Below are 11,656 nucleotides of genomic sequence, written 5' to 3'. Positions count from 1 at the left end.
CCTTTTTTTTTTCACAGTGAGTCTGGAAAGTGTGAGCAAGCATTTCCTGTGGAAAACTGTGTTTTCAACGCAGTAATTTGGATTGTGCAGACGGAAGAGAAACACTAAGACAGTAGAGATGTTGAGTGAAAGAAAAATGCTGTATCAACATTGAGGCGACTGATCCACATTTAACTTTCCTCTGAGTGCTCATATAAACGGGCAGGGGGAAATGGATGGTGGTGATGGGGTGAGGGAGGTTGGGGGGGTCAATGGCAGGTTAGGATCTCTTTAGCTCAGGGTCAAAGGTCAACATTCTGAGGGCGCAGCACAAGGCCAGCTCTATGAACCAGATATTTATGGAGCCATTAGCCAGGATAAGGCATTAGCTTACAACTCAGTGGCACAATTAGAGGATGTGGGCACGTTTGGTGAGGACATGGGGTAAATCAGCCAGGACGGCCATGCTCCAAGTGAATGCACTTTAAATAGTTATGTTCTTGTAACTCACTGCTAGTCAAGCACAAAGCTGCTTATAATACCGGAGTCTGTCTTTTTACCCTTTTCTTTTTCTTTTTTTTATGTGGTTAGCTAAGTAATGAGTGTTATACCACTTTCACATCGAAAATACCCGGTTGACACAGGATTTTCCGATGTGCGTCGAACCGAGTTTTTCATTCAATGTGAAAGGGCCTTAGAGGTGCTGAAATGGATCATCTTTACCTTTGGACATAGGCTGGGTGGTCTAGCTAAGCTAACTGTCTCCTGGTTGTAGTTTTGTATTTAATGGGCAGATATGACAATGGTATGAATTGCCTCATTGAACTCCCAACAGTGAAGCAAAAAAAATCTATGTTTCAAGGTTTTCTCTGGAGATCTTACACCAATCAGCCACAATAATACAACCACTGGCGGGAGAAGTAGATAACATTGACCATCTAGTGACAATACAATGTTCTGCTGGGAAACCTTTGCAACTGGCATTCATTCATGTGGCTGTTACTTAAACATGTACCACCCAGCTAGACCAGACCAGGCACCCTCACCCCAGAGCAATGACACTTCTTGATGGCAGCAGCTGCAAGAAACACTTTAGGAACAATTAAAAAAAAAACAGCAGAATGTGTTGACCTGACCTCTAAATTCACTGGATCCCAAACTGATCAAGATCCCTCCTCTCAACCCATAGGACCCAAAGACCCCCACTAACAACATTCTGTTGCCAGACACCACAGGACACCCTCAGAAGGCCCATCTCCATTCTCTGATGAACCACAACTAGAGGCACAAGGGAGACTTACAGAATATTAGGTCATAATGTTATGCCTGATTGGCGTTCCAGAAGATTGGCTTCCCTAAGTACAGTAACTTCTCAGTTTATACATCTTTCTAGTAGGTGGGGAAAATATTCCTAACTTTGTTTTGGATTTGTAAACCCAGGCTACCCTCAACTATTAAGAGACAAATCAAGCTGGTGTTTACACTCCTGGTACGGAGCTTAAGATGAGCCATGACAGTTTTGCGCTCCACCTCAGCAGCAGATAAACACGGGAAAGTAAAACAAATAGTCACCAGTCAGCCAAAAATAAAGAGGCTGAGGCACGTGAGGGCTGAAAGTCGAGCAAGACCACCACAGGTGCAAACCGTCCTCCTCAGCACCTCACAGGCGCCAGGCTGATATGTTGAGGCTAATCTCATCTTCCTATAAACTATTATTACGGTTTAAAGAGAAGGAGCAATTTAATGCTGCAGGAAAGCACTTTGTTGAATCCACTGGGAATCTTTGTTTTATTGCTCACGATGTATCCAGACACAGAGACACACCTACAGTAACTACAGAGAGCTTTCAGAGAAACATGCGTGTGCACACACTCGCACTATTTATCGTGAGCAGCAATGTTCTGAATGCGTGTTCTCTCATGCATCTGACCTCGGCTACCCCGCTGTTATGTCAGCTGGGTTTTGGAACAAGTTGCAAAACAACAGACACGATTTTTGCATAATGAATAAAGCCAACGCTGGTTTTATTTTCGGGAAATGTTTTGGCATGCAGAGATGAAAACTGAACGATCCTTGCTAAGTTTGGAAAACAGATGCAAATAGAGTTTTAGTTCAAAATAACTCAGATAAATAGTCATAATCCTACCTCAATTTCCCTGAATAACCCACAGCCTTCATTAGATACTACATGAGAAAGCATGTACATTTGTATGTATGTGTATTTATAATTTTTATATTTGTAAACTGGGTAAATCTTTCCTTTAAATTAGCTATTAAATAATCTCAATCTAAATTTTATGTTGGCGCATGTCACTACAGCCCTCTCTCTTCAGAGATAGCAGGAGGTCAGGGTGGATGGCGGGTAAGCAAAGCACTAATGCCACAACAGACAGACAGAGTCTGACATCTCAAATCTCCTAGGTTGGACGGTGATCTAATGATCAGTCTGCATCCTGCTGTGGATGGCTGCTGCCATCAAGGAGTGTCATTACTCTGGGGTGGGGGTGCCTGGTCTGGTCTAGGTGAGTGCTACATGTCTAAGTTACCACATTAATGCCAGGTCCAAACATTTCCCAGCAAAACTGAATTGTCACAAGATGGAGAATGTTATTTACTTCTCCTGTCGATGGTCTTAATGTTATGCTGTATCGGTGTAGCATAGTGTAACGTTAGTGTAATCACTAGGTTAAAAATGTATTTATCCAACCAATTTAATGAAGTGTTGCAGGCATTACTGTACAGTTTGCAGCCGTTCACTAAATGTGTTGTGTTTATATGGACGTCTGGTTTCCAAGTAACACATTGTTTATATTGTGACTCAATAGAAACATTTTTACCTGTCGCGTATTCTCTGCAGAAAGCTGAATCGGAATGGCAACAATTAGCATCCATTTACTCTCATGGCATTTTTGTCATGCCATAAAGAAGGTGGCTCGCAATTGGAAGCCAAAAGTTGAGTAACTTCACTTGTGTTTGCCAAAATATCTCGATTAACTATCTACATAAAACAATGAGGTCATGAAGCATGATGTTGATTTAGCACTGTTACGTGGCATTCAATAATGGGCCCTGACTGCATTTCCAGCATGGAAATTCGCAATGCTAACCCTAACCAATCAAAAAGGACGACACAGACGACGACAAAGTTAATGTTGTGTTTCTGATGAGGCATTTACAACCTGAACGCTCTCCTCCCTGGCTTTCCCACCGCTAACATACTTCTCAGCTGGTATGGAGAGCTGTGTGACAACATACTAGGCTTGTGCTCCACTCCCAGTGTGTCAGCACCAGTGTGAGAACGGCCTAATTAATAGCTGTCAGCGACACAAGTGCAGCTCTACCTCCAGAACATTCTGTACTTAGGTTTGTTTTTGAGTCTGAGGAATGACCTTCCATCAACCGGCACAGATTGATAGCACAGCACTGCCTCCGAGCACTGGTGGAAACCATGAATTACGCAAACAGATGTGACTCAACAAATGGTGAACAGAGATTAATTTAATTTCGGGGCTGTGTTAATGTGCAGTGATTGTATCTTGGGAGGCTTTCACACCCATGCTGTTTTTCGTACACTGCTTTATGATTGTTTATCTGCAATGTAATTTGCACTGGTATGAACACACGGCAGTTGGATTTGTTTGCAGTGTTAACACATGTTTTCTACAAACGGCCTAGATGCTCTATTAAACTGAATGTGTTGTTCATATCCAGAACACTGGTGCATGAACCACAGAAGAGCAATAAATGCTTTTTGAGACATTCTGATCAAAATGACAGCTAATGAAACTAAAAAGTGCTTAAAACTATAAGCTAAAGGTAATGAAAAGGTTTAATTAGCTAAAATTAACCCACTGAAGAAGCTAAGAGTGATGGTCAAACTGTTAAAATGATCGGCCTAAGGGGCTAACTAACAAAGGCTAATGGGTAATTGCTTGCAATAGTTTGCTAAGCGTAATGAATTCGAAACTAAGGCATATAATGCATGTAATTAGAATATGTGAAATATAGCACATTGCTAAAAGAAGCCTTGTGGGTAAATGGCTAAATAGTTAGTTTCAATTCAGTATACCAAAAGTAGAGTTTATGCTTCTGCAGGATACGGCATAACCTATGCACATGGCCACAGGAATTTTGCCAAAGACAAGTCAAGCAAATGTTTGTATCTTTGAACCTCCTCGGTTAACTGAACTGAACTACTAAGCCGATCAATCAGAGCTCTTGCAGTCTGAGTTGTCACGGCCATGCTTAATATATAAATATGCTGTTTCAGTCGAAATCATCATTCACGTTCCCCTGACTCCACAGTTTTCCCTGGATACTACCCAAAGAATGCATGTGTATTTTTGCACTTTAAATTACAAATACTACGAAATCTAAATTTTATGTCGGCACATTTCGCCACAACCCTCTCCCCTCAGAGACAGTAGGAGGTCGGGGTGGACAGTGGGCGTGCAAAGCACTCGTGCCACAACAGGCACACAGGGGCTGACATCTCAAGTCTCTTATGTGTAACTGGTTTTCTGCAACAAAGTACATGTCTAAGTGACATCCACACAAATGCCAAGGGCCAAAAGTTTCCCAGCAGAACATGGAGTTATGACAAGATGCTCTGTGTTATTTACTTCTCCTGTCAGTGTTTTTAATGTTGTTTAATGTTGATCGGTGTATAATATCAGTGGTTAGGTGTGTTCATCCATATTTTTATACTACTAATAATAATGGTTAATGCAACAAAATGGATGGATAGTAGCTGAAGGTAACTGACATACAAATTAAATTTAAAACTTTCAACACATCACAATCACTTGTAGCATCCAGCTTGTCAGATAAGCTCAAATCAATGAATGAATGTTTGCTCGACTTCATCTGTCAGGACCCTCTTATGAGAGTTATCGCTGGGAACATTCTGTACTGAATGCTGTTTTGTTTTATGGCGAAAAGAGGAAAACGGGAGAATGCAGGCAGGCAGATGAGTTACCCTTAAAGCTAGCAAGAGGTCATAGCGCAAGGTCAGATCTTTATGTAAGCTGTTTTTTTTCCTTTTAGCACAGACACCAAATTAATCTGAGTTGGTTATCGGTGGCGTTATTGGACAGTTGTTTTGCAATAAGTCACAAAACGGCAGGGTAAGAACTATTGACCTGATTTATTGGAAGTCAACATTACTCAGACTTGTTTACCTTTTTAGATCCCATGGTATTTGCCAGAGAACATTTTTGCCAGAGAACATTTTTGTAAGGGTGTTTTCAAGTTTCATACTAACTGAAACTTGTTTTAATCTTTAGAAATATCAATTGCATCATAGTGTCAGATTAACTTTGAACTCAAACACTAAATATAAAACAAGTTTGGAATATTGCATGGCATTACCGTTGTGATCCATCTCTTGCATTCCACAGGGTGTAAGATAGTTTCTCAGGTAAGTTACACAACATATTTGCCTCACCTTGCGATGTCATCTTAACAATTGATGGACTGCAAAGGACAATTGCACAGCAAAGCATTTAAGTGAGAGCAGGCAGATGTTATGCAGTCCGCTCAGATGCTTTGCCGCAAATGTCTCAGAGTGAGTGGGTGTTCTAAATGTTAACAGGGCGTGAATTTCACATTCAGGTATCCGGTCCGCTTGGACAATAAACACTGACGGCTCGCTAATGTTTAAAGAGACTATGTTCCCCGCTGTTGCTTCCTCAGTGTTTGATGCTGCATTTACTCACAGGAGGCTTCCAAGTTGTCATAAACCCAGTTCGTGGCTGGTAAGAGGGAAGCTAACTGCTACCTCTTTGTTTTGTGGAGCCAAACTAAGTTAGGTGAATCTCCCTTGATTCATTTGTAAATTATTGCTACTTTATGACAAATTAAAATGAAAAAATATTAATATTAGTTTATGGATCCCTTTATTTGCATTTAACCCATTTGTCTATTCACACAACATTGTGTACACTTAGAGCAGATTCAGGGTAAGGGGCTTTTCCAAGGTACCTAAGCCATGGACATAGGAAGATGTGAATATACTCACCAGAACTGCTTCTCTAAACAGTACTCCTCTTAATGTTATACTCTGAGTGTTATACAATGAGAATCATACCCTTAGAGGTGAGCTAAGGTGACACAATGGTGACTGATGAAAGGATTACAGTATTTATTAACATAAACACAAACTCTGTGTCTGCAATGACTTGCCTATCTAACACAGAGACAAGCAACCATTCGCACTCACACTCACACCTATGGGCAATTTTAGTCTGTCATACTTACATTAAGTTAAGTTCTATTTGGGCCTCAACCAATGTGTGTGGTTACTAAATTCCCCTTTAAGTCCACTAACTAGTTGCTAACTCTATTTTGTCTGCTGTTTGGTGGTGGGCAGGTAGTGTAAGATGTCAGTTGTCATGGAATACCAGATGCATGTTACCAACACTAAATATTTAGGGATTTATCAAAGGAACAGGTACCACAAAATCTGTCGTCCAGAGCCTCAGAATCTACACCACAATGTTGTTAGTAATACCACACAAGCCACGGAGCAAGGGTATAGTTGAATAAACATAGGGATTAACTGCAAGAGATTATGGCACTATCATACAGCTCGTACTATAGAACTTATGAGGTATTTCAGATCTGTACAGTGGTTGAGAGATCAAACAGCCACCAAAGTGAAGTGAAAATTATCGATTAGCACATCGTTAATAACTGATAGTCTCAAGTCTCAGCTGCTGTGGTGACCATATTGTTGAAATGCTAAGGCTAATGTTTTGCTTTGCAGTGTACTTTGGGGTGATATTATCACAAACCAGACTGAGCTAAAAATATCAGTGGACACATTCAAGGCACATTCACAATGCAGTCATTCAAGCTACAGTTATCATTCTGAGTGGGAGGTTCTGTAGGAAGAACTCCCAAAACCACATGATGACACCATATGGATGTCATCAGAGTCATGCGGTTGTCTCAACTAATCCTAAATATTTACAGCAGACAACCTGCTTCACAAACAGAGAGTGTGAGCACTTGGTGGGAATCCATCAAACTATATTTGGGGAAGTATAGCAAGTTTCACTGTGTTTATGCATATCTCAGTCTATGCTACATCATTTTAGAAAAGCAACCTCAAAATACAATATTATTGGTGTGTTCCTTTTTTGCATTGACTTCCGTTTGATATAGATAAGAAAGCAATTTTAAATGGAAACAAACCAGTACATGTACATATACATGTACATTTACATACAGTATAAGGGAATGGGGAACCTGCAAATTGGGCTTGGACACGTCAGCCACACATATATACCAGCCAGGAGAGGGTAGGTTGAGCATATCCACATCATCATGTGGTTTCAGGGCTATCATCGAACCAGTCTGGCAAAAGGCAGGAATGTTCAGCAAGGGACAATGCTAGAAATTAGATCTATAAACACACCACCAGTCACCAGTACACATGGCATCTGTGGTTTAAACGGGACCCCTGATCAGCAGTGTTTTAGATATGGTGGCTTCCACCAGAGGAAAACTAAATGCGCTACAAGTTAATCAGTTAAAGCAGGAAAAGTGTAGTCATCATTTTTTATCAATTAAGAAGTTTTTTGAAACTTCAGAGAACGGCACAAATACAGACGGTCACTGAGGCTTTCCAAGTTATCTTCAGCTTCCACTGGAACATTAGACAAAGCATTAGACAAAGGCATGCGTCAGCGGCTAAAAAACAGAGCAACGAAAGTGTCTGGGAAAGAAAGCCCTGCTGACTTCATCCGCAACGGTGCAACTGTGTTGGGGATTGGGCAACTCTGTGACAGGGGTACTCCCTTCAGAAAATACAAGCAGATGCCTTGGTCATCTAGTTGCTTTTGAAGTGTCCTGATGCATATGTGTGTGTGTGTGAGTGTGTATAACCTCAGGCGCTGTGATCCAGACACACATGAATATTATTTCCTCAAACCAAAGCAGTCTGAGTGGGAGCAGACGGGAGGGTGGAGGCCAGACTCTGAAGCTGAAAACAATTAACATAGCTTACGGAGTCTTTAATTTACCAGTGTAATCAATGAATTATTATAATTAAAAGTGTTAATCATCTAAATTTGTTTCCACCATCTTTGCTGGGTTTTCGCTCACGTTGTAATTTAGAACATGTGTGCATCCTGAGTTTGCGCCGTGTGTTTTTCTCTGAGTATTGTGGGTGGTGCTTAGGACTTCGCTGGAATTTATGGTGAAACCAAGTTTGGCCAGTTGTCCGTGTCCACCCTCAAACTCAGACTCTGTTGTGAGTTCCTGATTAGGCCACCAGAGTCCATGAAGTATCTCATAGGCTACAGAGATATGATCAGTGAGTCACAGTTTAGTTTAGAGTATCATAATGCTAAAAATAGGCTTTACATGGAAGAACTAAATGTGCCTATTTTTACTCATTTTTATCTACAACAGAAGTAGATAATAGCACAGAAGTAGCAACACATTTTCGGACACGTTTAGCTTGACAGTTCTTAGCCAAACTGTTTGACGGATAAGTCTGTCATAAATCCTTATTCTTAACTTATTCTTGATCCTCTTTCTTGACAGAAACCAAATTTTTAATTCTGCACTCAGGGAAAATAGTTTCTACTAACAAAATAAGTAGTTTAATGAATTATTTGTTTCTTACATACACATTTAAATACATGATTTAAAGAGACCTTAATACTGGAATCTAGATCCTGCTGCACCGTGAATCTGCTAAGCTATTTTATGGTCATTTTTTAACAACGCTAGTTTATGTGGTGTTTTACCCACCTTCTATGATTGTATTCAACTTTCTTTGAGTGTGAAGGAACTAAATTACTAACACTCTGGGGCAGTCAAAGCAGGTATTTCAAAGAAAATAAGAAGCAACTGAAGACACTCATGTAGTTTAAGCTAAAGCTAACTCAGCAGCTAGCTGTAGCAAGCCAGTGAGTGGCCAGTGTATTAAATAGTATATTTACTGAAAAAATTACACATTTAAAGGACATCATACAGTTTATAAGATAAAAATTACCATTTGTTGTCACATTTTTTTTTTTTGGATGCGATTGTTATTTCCATTGGATGTTTTGGTGCTAGGATACTTTGTTTAGAGCGCACTGAAATGCTTAATAATGAGTCACACCTTTATCAAATGGCATTCCTTTTGGTCTGACTTGCGACTACACCTAACAAGATTCATCTTACGATCTGAAACCACCCATATATTTGATTTATAGTGGACGTCCCCTATTCATAATTTTATAATTTTAGAAAAGAAGGGGCAATATCTGCTAGGAGTTGCTGATGAAGTAATATTATTTGTCCAGGTGTGTATTTATGTGTAAATCAGTTGTATTAATATAGTCTTTTGCCAATGTGTCTGACTGTGTCGAAAATGAAAATAAAGTCAGTGATAGCAGACGATAAGGACACTGATAATATCTTTCTTTCGTCCCGTGTGGTTTCAATTCTGGCATGACTATGTGTCAGAGCTACAACAGCTGCTTTGTCAGACACATCCGCTCACAGAGAGTGTCCATCCATTCATGCTGGGCTCTCTGTAGAGAATGGCTGTGGAATAATCTTATCCCACGTGTCACGGTAAAGGCCTGTCTCAGCCAAAAAAATCCATAGCGGAAACCAGAGGCAACACAAAGCCACATGCTGTATGACTGATAAACAGACGCAAGTCAGGCTACAAAAACCTTTATCCTTACTCACTCTATGCTTGTTATAGAAGCTTTGAGATTATTCGTAAAGGTTTTCACTTTGCACTGGTGTTTCTTTAAATCTGAATACTGTCATTCCCATGCCAAAGCAACTTTAGGAATATTGTGTTTTTTTGTCTCTCTGATGGTAAATATCGACGATATTTCGAAGGACTCAATACATTATTCCTGATCATGAGATCAGTCTGTGAGTAAAGTTTTAAAATAATGTCAGGGTGTGGTAACCCTGGTTTAGCATATACACTGGTCAGACATAACATTATGACCGCCTTCCTAATACCTTGGAGGCCAGGTCAACACACTGTGCTGTTCTCCATATTTTTTGAGCTATCCCTAAATTGTTTTTTTTGTGTGTGTGTGTGTGTCTGTATCAGGCTGCATCCCGCTGGGCATGACTGCTGCCATCAAGGACTGTTGTGGCTATGGGGTGGGGGTGTCTGGTCTGGTCTAGGTGTGTGGTAACATCCACATGAATGAATGCCAGGTCCAAAAGTTTCCCAGTTCCCCAGAACATTGAATTGTCACAAGATGACCAATGTTATTTACTTCTCCTGGCTCATTGGTGTAGACTGAGTACACTAAAAAAAAAAAAAAAAAGCTGAAACAAGGGCAGCTGGTTTTGTAGGATTTCTTGAAGACATTTGCTTTACCCGTCCCAGAAGCTTCCGCATTTCTAGGCTGGGGGTCTACACCCTAGTCTTGCAAGTTTCTGACGATGGGATCCAAAAAGCCTCCAAATCCAGAATGATATCCTTCATAGACATGTTAAAACTATTCATCAAAATACATTTCTTTCTGTAAATGAAATAAATGACATGAACATTATCCCAAATGATCCCTATGGGTGTTGGCAGATGTGTGTTTGAACATTGAACATAGCAAGGCTGGCCGTTTACTCATTTCCAGTCTTTATGCGAAGCTAACCATGATATCTACAGGTACTGTTGTAAAGGTTTGCAGACATGAAGAGCTGTAGAGTGAGAGTGGTGTTCGGACTTTACGTGCAGAATCGACTGCTTAAACTTTGCTACACTTCTCTGCAGTCAACACACTGAGTCGAGCTTGCATATTGTCCAAATCAAAAACATGAATCAGCTCCATATATCATGACCTATCAGTCATGTCATGAGCAGAAAATGTTTTTTTTTTGGTGCACTCTACATGTATGAGTTTGGTTCTTGTCTTCACGCATCTCTCTGTAAATCAGTCTTCACTGCAGCGCTTCACATCTGCAGCTCATTTCAGGGTAGTGACTCTCAGGCTGCAGTGTCTGATGGGCGAGCGTAGCATTGGACCATCACAGCATCCCAGCTGTGTGTTTATCTCTGACTCTTAAACAAAAACCTCCCAGTTCCTGTCTGCTTAGCACCTCAAATCCACAATCTGCTCTCCTCTCCCTTTCCTCTTCTGCTCTTCAGCTGCCAAGATCCGATCCCCCTTCTGTTTATGGCTTAACGACAAAGATCTTTTCCTCGGGAGAGTAAATCAACAAGGCCTGCTTAATTAACCACCAGCCGGTGACTAACCAGTTACAGGAGCTTGTTTTCTCTTTGCCCTCTGGCCCCTAACACATGCTGACTGTTAGAACACAGCTTGTAGCTGGCTGACACGTTTGGCTAACCGTTTATTTCTTTATCCACGGCACAGCCTAGTGGTAAATGAGAGGAACTGAGCTTATTGTACTCTGGAATGCCTAGACTTGTTGCTCAGATCATCTCCTGGAGAGCAGCTCTTTTCGGGTGTTCCTGTTCTACAGTGGTCAGTACGTGTGTGGTCCAACCAAGTGTGAGTGCTACTGTAACTCTTACTGCTGAAAAAAAAAAAAGTGGTATAGGAAGAAGGTAAAGGCGGCAAAAGGGCTTTGGACAATGCTTTTCTTGGAGTTCTTGGGTCCTGCCATTCATGTGGATGTTACTTTGGCATGTACCACCTACCTAAACATTGTTACAGATCATGTACAGCCTTACATGGAA

The sequence above is a fragment of the Mugil cephalus genome, chromosome 22, assembly GCF_022458985.1.
Source record: "Mugil cephalus isolate CIBA_MC_2020 chromosome 22, CIBA_Mcephalus_1.1, whole genome shotgun sequence".
NCBI lineage: Eukaryota > Metazoa > Chordata > Actinopteri > Mugiliformes > Mugilidae > Mugil > Mugil cephalus.
Note: the sequence above shows the minus strand (reverse complement) of the source record.